The sequence below is a fragment of the Bombyx mandarina genome, chromosome 13 (assembly GCF_030267445.1).
Source record: "Bombyx mandarina strain Sakado chromosome 13, ASM3026744v2".
NCBI classification, from domain to species: Eukaryota; Metazoa; Arthropoda; class Insecta; order Lepidoptera; family Bombycidae; genus Bombyx; species Bombyx mandarina.
The window spans coordinates 15,915,598-15,926,484 of record NC_143220.1 but is presented as its reverse complement, the minus strand read 5'-3'; the positions used below and the strand labels follow the sequence as shown (position 1 = coordinate 15,926,484).

Genomic DNA, 10,887 nt, shown 5'->3' with positions numbered 1-10,887 from the left:
TAATGGATTTGATGAATCATAGTTTCATTTCGATTCATGTGTCCACTTAAGGCAAAACGAAACCACAAGAGATACACTTATTCATTGTGATATTTTTAATGACTGATCATATCATTCACAAATGGAGCAGTCATGCAAATTCCTAATCGAATATGTCTTCATACTCCATTCTGCTTGATACCTAATTAAATAAAGGCTTAAAATTATTATTTGTATTGTTTTTAATTACAGATCAAGATAATATACAACTAGTAAGTAAACTTTATCGAACGTCTAATAAGACCGTTTTTTATTAAAAAAAATTATATATGTAGGTACGTTTACTTTCACATCACAAGATATTGAAACAAAAATTTTTTTGACATCTATGGCACATTCATACTCAGTTCATGTAGGTAGTGTGTAAGGGGTGCTTGTAGAAAATCCTTGAAGGAATCCCATTATTTCCCTTTTCATCAATCGCGCCCAAAGATTAATTTTGCGACGTGCTATCCGCGTATACAAAGACCTTTCCTAAATTATGCTTCCTCGGTTTTTTCCCATGAGGTTAAATAAGAGCCCTTCATGTCCACGAGATATAGTGTCATTTAATGGGACCCTATGCTAAGCCTTAAACCACAAAAAATAAATAGTAATGAAAAGAGTAAATAAACCTAAATAATGGAAACATTTTGAATATTCTTTCTGATTTTTACGTGTAGTAATTTATAAATAAAAAACCGCAATACCTACTCTAAAACAAAAATTAAACTACTTACCCACTTTCTTCATCATCATTACAATTTTTTACTTTATTAATACTCATTGTAGTACATTTTACAAAAATTACAAAAAAGATTGAAATGAAAACCCATAAATATCACTTCTTAATAAAATGTGCTTTGTTATCTTTAACAGCGATTTCGGCCTGTCGCATTTGATATGAGTGTCTGATGGGCATTGTTCCGTTGGTTAGTGACCATACCAAACTTTAAGCGCGGTCGTTATCCTAGTCAGAGAAATTTGGTCTTCAACGTTGAATGTTCTTCTTTTTGTCTCCTGTATTTTCGGACATTGTAGGACAAAAGTTCTAGCTTGGAACGTTGAATGTGGAAAATTATTTATCAAAGTTAACATAATAATATTGCATAACATATCATGACGTGGTTGTCTGAAATTTGGTCTAAAATAACAACTGTTAACTATTTAACTAGCAGCCTTGAATGATTCACTACGTAGTCATGCGCTGAAGACAAAAAGTTCCAATTATGTCAACAGCTACCAGAGTATTTAACTACAACAGTGTGGGTGTAGCTGGCTTTAAAATTCTGACCTTCACTGTTAATAATACTAACTTATACTTTATTATTTATACTTATAGAATAAAATACATTAACGTATTATATTTACATGAAACTCATTAATACATAATATACACATATATACAGAACAATTCTTTTCCGTATATACAATACACCCACACATTCAGAAAACAATTTTACCCAGACTCCAAATTTAGTATTATTAGGCATATTTTTAATAAATGTTATCTTTCACAATGACGCTGACTTCTACTGAAGCTCCGTATAAGATGTGAGGGTATGTCATATGTCATAGTTGGACGCGGCTAGGCTGAAGGTGCATACACGTATTATTAAGGTTAATAGACCGGAAAGACCGGACCGGAATTTTTATGGTCTATTATTTTTATATTTTGCGCGATATTTTCACAGGCGACGACTTGTTTGTCAATTTAATTTGATAATTCGTATAAATTAGATGCTGAAGTTTCTTCTAATTCAAATGCCGTTTCGATTTTTTGCTCATATAATTAATTTGTTAATGGTTTTTAGGAGGTTGACATTAGCTTTCCTATTTTGGCCACATAAGAGCAGATGTGGGTTGTTATTTTTTATAGGTAGGCGGTTGTTCTTGAAGCCACGCAATGCCTAACGCAATTATTTAATGTGGCTTGTACGCCTAGTCTGAATTTAAAGCTTTATTACGATTTATAATCATGAATATTGAGATCAATGAGAAAAATATTAGTTGAAAAATACAAACTTTTTTACGCAGTAATATTTAGTTATTGTTATGTTAGCAAAGAACGTGCTTGGTCACGTAGGGACTGATTGGAAAGTTCGTGAGTGCGATAAGACGTGGGTTCATTAACACTTGACTTTAATTATTAGGAAGTATATACATACATAGTTGCAATCAAAACGAGGATTGCAATTCTACGCAATATGCAAAGAAAAATTCCATTCACGATATAACCAGCGACTATTTTGGAATGGAAAACGTGGCTTACGTTTCAATAAGGACGGGTGAACGACCACTACCAATTAGGATTCAAACGAGTTTATGACGTAATCAAACTATATAATAAAATCATAGAAGCACACAAGTGGACGCGTTGTGGAAAATGTAGGATAGGAATTTGAAAGAATACGGTAATATTTTAGTATAGTCGATCCTACTGCTTCTAGAGCCCTTTTCAATAGGAGTGTGGTGCCCAAATTGGTGTCAGTGAACCTCAGATGAAGTTTGATCGTCAACGAATTAAACAGTTATGTATAGCGTCAAGAAAATCATTTCTTTCGTTCAAAATGCGAAATCACAGACATATTTACCGATGCAATTAAATATAATATTATATTGTATATGTGGGCGCAAACGCCACAATTGGCAATAAATAACATAATAAATATATAGTTTAGTTTATTTACTTATGGATAACGACTTTAGTAATATTAAGACATTGTTATGATTGTTATTCTAAATGATAAAATGTTGTTTTGATAAATATCACAATAATGTAGGGTAGACACCGTAACGCCACAGTATAAAACGGCGGTGCGTGAACAGTGTCGTCTCAGTCTGTCTCAGGCAGTCAAGTCGGTCGGTCGCTCTGTCGGTCTGCCGGTTTTATTGACTTTTATTACAATTATTACAATACACTGGGTTCAACGGAATAAGAGTGATGACGGAACGGCCGCTCAGCCATTCTTGGCGCCGTCATCAGAAGTGGGATCAGAACGCTACTCTCACTGGCGTGCCATGTTCAAATTTTAGAAAAGCTACCGACGCGGAGATGTGATTATCGGCTGCAGTACCAAAGTGGGACAGGGATGCAAAGGCATTGGGAGGATGATGTTCCCCACCTGCCATTAAAATAAAGCAGATTGAAAATGGTCCGCTGAATGATGAATTAAGAGAAGTTGAATCAGTTGGTAAGAAATGGATGGACGAGCGGTCTCTGCAATCCAATGTGTTTTGATAAAGGTAAAGGTAAAGGTTTGGTAATGGTAAAGGTTTGGTAATGGTGAATCAGTCCTCTAAATGTTAGAGGATCCTGATAACTGACAAATTGACCATATGGGCAGAGCGATTTGCTCTGCTGTAAAATGACTTAAGTGTCTACTTTTATTTTCCTATCCAATTATCCTTCCTAAAACGCTGGCGGGCCACCATGCGAATCCTTAATCCTGGTCTTGTGTGTTGGCTAGATCCCGTATGGGTGATGCCTTGTGTGTTGGCTAGATCCCGTATGGGTGATGCCTTGCGTGTTGGCTAGATCCCGTATGGGCGATGCCTTGTGTGTTGGCTAGATCCCGTATGGGTGATGCCTTGCGTGTTGGCTAGATCCCGTATGGGTGATGCCTTGCGTGTTGGCTAGATCCCGTATTGGTGATGCCTTGTGTGTTGGCTAGATCCCGTATTGGTGATGCCTTGTGTGTTGGCTAGATCCCGTATGGGTGATGCCTTGCGTGTTGGCTAGATCCCGTATGGGTGATGCCTTGTGTGTTGGCTAGATCCCGTATGGGTGATGCCTTGCGTGTTGGCTAGATCCCGTATGGGTGATGCCTTGTGTGTTGGCTAGATCCCGTATGGGTGATGCCTTGTGTGTTGGCTATATCTCGGTCGGGTGATGCCTTGTGTGTTGGCTAGATCCCGTACGGGTGATGCCTTTTGTGTTAGCTATATCTCGGTCGGGGCTATATCTTTTGTGTTGGCTATATCTCAGTCGGGGCTATGTCTTGTGTGTTGGCTATATCTCAGTCGGGGCTATGTCTTGTGTGTTGGCTATATCTCAGTCGGGGCTATGTCTTGTGTGTTGGCTATATCTCAGTCGGGGCTATGTCTTGTGTGTTGGCTTTAACTCAGTCGGGGCTATATCTTATGTAAAATAAAACAGCGCAAGGGACGCGCTGGAGTCAGTATGGCCGTGTGGGCGCAAACGCCACAATTGGCAATAAATAACATAATAAATATATAGTTTAGTTTATTTACTTATGGATAACGACTTTAGTAATATTAAGACATTGTTATGATTGTTATTCTAAATGATAAAATGTTGTTTTGATAAATATCACAATAATGTAGGGTAGACACCGTAACGCCACAGTATAAAACGGCGGTGCGTGAACAGTGTCGTCTCAGTCTGTCTCAGGCAGTCAAGTCGGTCGGTCGCTCTGTCGGTCTGCCGGTTTTATTGACTTTTATTACAATTATTACAATACACTGGGTTCAACGGAATAAGAGTGATGACGGAACGGCCGCTCAGCCATTCTTGGCGCCGTCATATACTTACTAGTAACGGTTTACGTGTTAGTTACTTAGTTTTAATTTTAATTAAAAAATATCAAAAACGAGCGTGTGCTCAATTGATTAAGCCATTGTAGAGATAAGAGTGTACAAACTCAGAAATGACGTCGCCACCTTGAGAACGAATTTAACGTAAGATTTTAATACATTTTTTATTATCATTAATTTTATTTTAAATTGTTTACTTGAGTACGGTCTCCATAGGGTGTCTTTGGAGAGAACACAACGCGAATATCCTTTGAGATATGAGGCTGAAGTCCCTATTTGTTGTATTGTAAATAGCGCTCTCCTACTCTTCAAGCCGGAACACATTACTACTTCGCAGTAAAAACGGGCGGTAACGGAAGAATATGTGGTACATTTCCGTCCGGATTTAAGTTCCTCGGGTCGGTATTATTATAATATATTTTTTCTGGTGGAAGGATTACTTGCGGCCCGGAGGCCTTTCTAGTTTCACCAGGACAGGTGGGCGAGCACAGGCTCAGCCAGGAGGGATGGGATTTACTAACGTCTGCCCGATCTCCTCCAGAGGAGCCCTAACAACTCAGGGGCAGCTGCTTCGAGAATGAATCTACTACCGTTGAGAAGGTATATTGTATTATAATTATTGTATTATAATACAATAATACAATAATTATAATTATTTATATATTATAATACAATAATTATAATACAACCTTGTTATTCTGTCATAGTGGAACTCATTCTGGAACATGTTTCATCATTTTTTCTAAGCAAACTGCTTGCGGAATTTGATTTTTTTATATTTTTTACTGCAAAGATGGGTGGACGAGCTCACAGCCCACCTGGTATTACGCGGTTACCGAATCCCATAGACATCTACAACGTAAATACCGCCACCCACGTTGAGATATGAGTTCTAAGGTCTCAGTATAGTTACAACGGCTGCCCCACCCTTCAAATCGAAACGCATCACCGCTTCACGGCAGAAATAGGCAAACGGTGGTACTTACCTACTTACTTACATAGGGAGCGGACTCACAAGAGATTCTACCACCAGTAAAGAATACCATTGAATTGAATACCAGCATAATCGCATGGGTTGATACGTACACCGAGCCTCACATCCTTTAGGCCACGACGACTTCTCGCTAATCACAAATACCTAAGCACTTGTTAGATAGGTTATGCTATACAATTTTGCTCACGAAAATACATAAGTCATAATCCGAGCAGCGGTAGTTGCATCACCCGATGTCATCACACTGTGTGCTTTATCTAGTAGGCCATGAACATCTATGGGCTCCATTACTTCTTAATGCTTGAACTGATCAGTCCTCCGTCGCTAGTAAAAAATCGCCACAAGTAGCTAATAGTGGTGGCGTGCTGGTGCTTAGGAATAATGTGCTAGTATCGGTGATATAGATCGTAAGCTTCATCAATTCATGAGTTATTCAGATTTTTCTTAAAAAAAAATTTTTTTTATTTTTTATGGCTCTTGTAGACAGACGAGCATACGACCCACTTGATGGTGAGTGGTTACCGTCGCCCATGGACTTCAGCAACGCCAGGGGCAGAGCCAAGCAGCTGCCTACTTTGTTTATTACTATATCACTAAAAATCCGAATAGTAAAAAGCCCTGCTAAAATCTTATACTAAAATCAAGGACAGGTTTTTAAAAATCGTAGCAGCGTCTTTCGCCTGTGGGTTGTCTCTGGTCTGTTTACTTCCGCAATTACATTCAAGCTTGTTTTAAACATATTATAATTATTATTGTAGGCGACTATGCTGTCATATCCTCAGGGTCATAATGTTTTGTTTTACTTCGATATTGTATTCTTAGAGATCATAAAACGAGCAAAAACTGATCAATTTGATTGATAAACAAAAAGTTTTTTGTTTGGGTTCTTCAGTCTGTGGTCTCTGTATTTATTTAGTCGTAAAAAAAATTAAACAGAGCGACATTCACGTCGCCACCTCCGCAAATCTTTTACATTTTACACGTTCCTACGTGACCGCCCACTCTTTAAATATGCACTTCAAATGACGTCATCAAATACTTACATTAGGAATGTAAATGTAAAAATGTGAGGCAATTGAGTCTTGTTCTTGAAATAAAATTTCTGAAGTCCCGTTTTAAAGGCTTAGGTATATGGACAGATTAAGATCACGGCTCGTCTCATTGTTGTTACAGGAGTTCGAAGACATCTTGTGACAACAAGTTGAAATCTCAAGAATAACATTATTATTTATACGTGTACGTATATTTATACATACTCACTTATGGTACTCCCATCACTGGAAACGAATGGTCAATCTGAAATGTCCGCCTATAAGGCCGAGAATGTCACGTTACTTAAAGGAACTATTATCTCAGTTCACTTACACGGCCCGCACACACCACATACACACCCTAAAAGTCATTCCATCCCTTCAATGCCGTTTTTGCAGGATAGCCGTGGCAGCACCGTGGTACGTGAGGAATGTAGATCTTCACGACGATCTATAATTAGTATCGAACCATAAATATCTGAAGACAGCGTCAGAACGGTTCTTAGAAAAAGCGTCGCAATACGATAACCCCCTTATTATATTATATGGTCGCCGCAAATTACATACCCGTATCAGATGATAGAACGACATAGAGTCGACGTCGCCCTAAACACGTCATTGCGGTTCCTCCCAATTACGGCTCGGTGCTTTTCACCTTTTTGTTCTGTGTGCTTAGTGTGAGTTTTTTAACGTACCGTTTACAGGTTTTACGCTATCGAGAACGTTAAGAAACTCGTACTAAGCACACTGGTCCTTTTCACTCGATGAAATACACCGGTCACCGCTTATCGAACCCGTCGAATGCGAATGCTTCGTGAGTTTCTGACGGAGTTTCACGCCGGAGCTCTGCTCTGAGCAGAACAGAGTTACCTAAGTTTCCCCGGTTGAGCCCCTTGAACTTCGCCTACACATTCAGTAAAGCTAACCCCTTGAAGTTACTAGCAGTAGGTAGGCAAACAAAAAAAGAGGTTGTTATACTTATCTACATTTCAAGCTCGTGTTTCACGATAAATTCCAATTTAAATTCAAATGGTACCTAGCATGTTTTCACCAACAATTTCCACGATGAAGAAATACCATTCTCTAATAAAAATTAAGGACGCAACAATTATTAATTAAAGTAATTAATGATGGTAACCCCACGGGAAGGTACTACCGTCGTGTCTATCTCTGTGAATCAGTTATGATCTCCTGTTTGAAAGGTGGTACGCTCGTCGCACATTAACATTACACTCGAGGCTTTGATCTCATTGGTAGAACGGATATGGACAAAATGGGTAGCGGCATTCACTTAGTTATTAATGTGGACGCTGGTGACTTAACACAGTGTAGGGCGCGAGCTCATTCACCCATGGAACCAAAAGTATATTAAGAATCACAGATAAGAAGACAGGCAGTAAAGAAATATAAAAAGGTCACTTAATTTAAAAAACGCTGTAAGTAAGATCATGGAACAGGTGGTCATTGGGGCCAAAAAGTTCTAGTGACGTCGCATACCGGAAGCCGTAGATTGGGAGACCTCTCTCACAAGACCGACCGATGACCTGTTCAAACTCGCGAAAATCTGCTAGATGCAAGCAACGCAAGCCCAGTCGTTTCGGAGAAGTTTGGGAGAGGCCTGCGTCCAACAGTGTTCGTGAGTGAGTTCATGAGGGGGTCTGACTTATTTAAAAATATGCCATTCTTCTTTTTTAAGTTAAAGATATCGACTTCTTGTTGTCTATTCAATAGTGATAGTAACGATATAATTTCTCTAAACGAGCTATGGTAACTACAGCGCTTAAGCTCCTTAACGTAAATGCACTCTACATTCTTACGACAAGGTCGAAGTTTCTGTAATAGGCAGGACTGTAGTACCGACCCACCCTTGGTCTTACAATATCAGTAAATAAGGAGTAGAGAAAGCTCGATAGGAAGATTGATGAAGACTTCACTTCCAAAGATGGAAGATGGTAGAAGAAACTCAGGAATATCCTAACCCATACCCGCATCTTCTGATTAATAGAATTACAAGATATTAGATGTACTTCGAGACCATCTTTTATGTTATATGACACAAAATATGCACACTGAGTAGGCTAATTTAAATTAGAACTTATAGATATAGAGATAGATACCTATATTTTAACTACCAATTAAAACGATGTGGGCGTCTTCGTAAAAAATGTATGTCTCATACACATAGTACCTTTAAGCTATACATTTCGAGTATATTTGGTCATCATCCCGAAAACATGTCCGTTTCTATTTTTAGTAGGTAAATGCTTGCTCATAGTCGACACTGTCGGTGGCGTCAGTACAATGTAGGGGAGACCGGGGCAAGATGAAGTTCGGGGCAGGACGGGAAATAAGCTTTTGTCCATGAATGGTAATCGTGTTCGGACCGGTAACGGTGCCATTTGCACGAAATTCAGACTGCGCAAGTGCGTCCGAGCAAAGCGAACGTATTGGATCTTGTTTTTGCGTTGTATAGGAAAAAAACTGATTTTGCAAGTGTTTTTATCCGGTTTTTGGTTAAGAAACTGATGTGCAGACATGTAAGTACTTGAATTAATATAATGTTTTAATCCTCAGCGTGTTGTAGTACTATAACACTTTAAATTCAGATTAGATTTTTGCGCCGGTAAGATTTAAGATTAGAATTGCTTCAACTTATTTGAATACATGTGGGTCGGGGCACAATGATCGGGGCATAACGGAATACTATCCCGTTTTGCCCCTTCCTTGTGGTTTAAATAATTTCTTCTGTGTACCCACTTACCTATCGATAGTATTGCAACCTGGTTAAGCAAGCGTCCATAGGCTACGGTAACCGCTTTCCATCAGGCGAACTGTAAGCTTCTTTGCTGACTTATTGGTATAAAAAAGTATAAGTACATATTGTTGTAGCTTCTACATAAGCAAGATATATCGTTGCTTTTCTCAGAAAGTTTTTTTCTCAGATACAATGGTTTGGAACTATAAACGAAAAACAGATCGTGGCAAATGGGACCCTGAAGTTCTGGGTCTTATGGGTTCTTAATAACAGGATGGGGCTTCCTCGAGCCTCTGCTACATATGATGTTCCGCCGCCGTGTAAGAAAAGCTCGTGATAGTGTGGATGACGACACTGATTCCGGTAACTACTAAGTATGCAGGAAGCACGGTTAACCGGAAAATAACTTCGTGTAATAGCTTATCAGTTGGGTCAGCGAAATCATATAGATAGCCCACTTAATGAAGAAACCGACATGGCAGGAGAAGATTGGCGTAAAAAACGAATACACAAATTTGGAAATAAGAAGATAAAAAGAACTGAAAACAAGCATCAAGCTAAAAGACTCGCCAAAAAAATCGAATCGGAATATAGTTCATCTTAATTGGAGGACGGTGACTGGGCCTGCATCTATTGTGGTTACTTATACTAAGAGTCAACCGAGGGTTGGGCTATCTGCAGTATTTGCCATGGTTGAGCACACGATTCTTGTGCCGAAGTAGATGAAGAAGACGACGAGGCACACATTTGTGAACGCTGTCTGCCCGATTGAAATACGTACTCCTTTTGCCCCGTAGCATTTCCCATCTTACCCCGTCCTTGGGGCAAGACGGGAAATTCGCCACCTTATCGTTAATCATTATTTGTAAAAAAACTTCTGTGATTTTGCTTGATAAAAGTATTAATTTTAAGAAACAAATGTATAAGTGTTACTTATTTTCTTAAAGAATTTAATTAAAGAGTATAATTGTCTTTGTACAGCGAGTTTTGTCTTAGCTATCTCATCTTGCCCCGGTCTCCCCTAATCTTTGAGTTAGCCAACTCTTTTAATAAAAAAAACCTCTCGTGTATTGACAGTAGCTTCTGATTATGTATCTTTTTTTGAAAATTTTGACAAACACTGAATTAGCTCCCTACATGTAAAAGGCGCGCTGATGTCCGAAATATAACCGCGAAGGTACATCGCATATAAGTAATCGTCGTATCCATGGAAGGCTCCGCTAATGGTCCTCACTCGCTGGGTTTCAAGCGTTCAGCAATGGTTCATCGTTTGACCTCGCATAGAGAATTATTTAGTCATATCTCTGGGCCTGGGCTAACAATTAACAGCTACACACTTACATTTTACTTCAAACAAAACACTTGAATTGTCGTCTACGGAGAGACCGGTGCTCTCTGCATTTTGCATAAACATATGCTACGGTTCTTTGGAGTGTCTAAGAAATTGTTTGATATGATCAAGTCATCTCCTTTTTACCATCGTCCAATAAGGCACAGGAACTGAGTTCATCTCTGCCATGGGCGAGTCGGAA

General features: G+C 38.9%; 1 long non-coding RNA gene across 1 annotated transcript; it reads left to right on the top strand.

Annotated features, from left to right (window-relative positions):
- Positions 1–8,902: 8,902 nt before the first annotated feature.
- LOC149501686 (uncharacterized) lies at positions 8,903–10,333 on the top strand. Its single transcript, XR_016324110.1, has 2 exons — positions 8,903–9,137; positions 9,543–10,333. It is a non-coding gene; the product is annotated as an uncharacterized LOC149501686 (long non-coding RNA).
- The last annotated feature ends 554 nt before the right edge of the window (positions 10,334–10,887 follow it).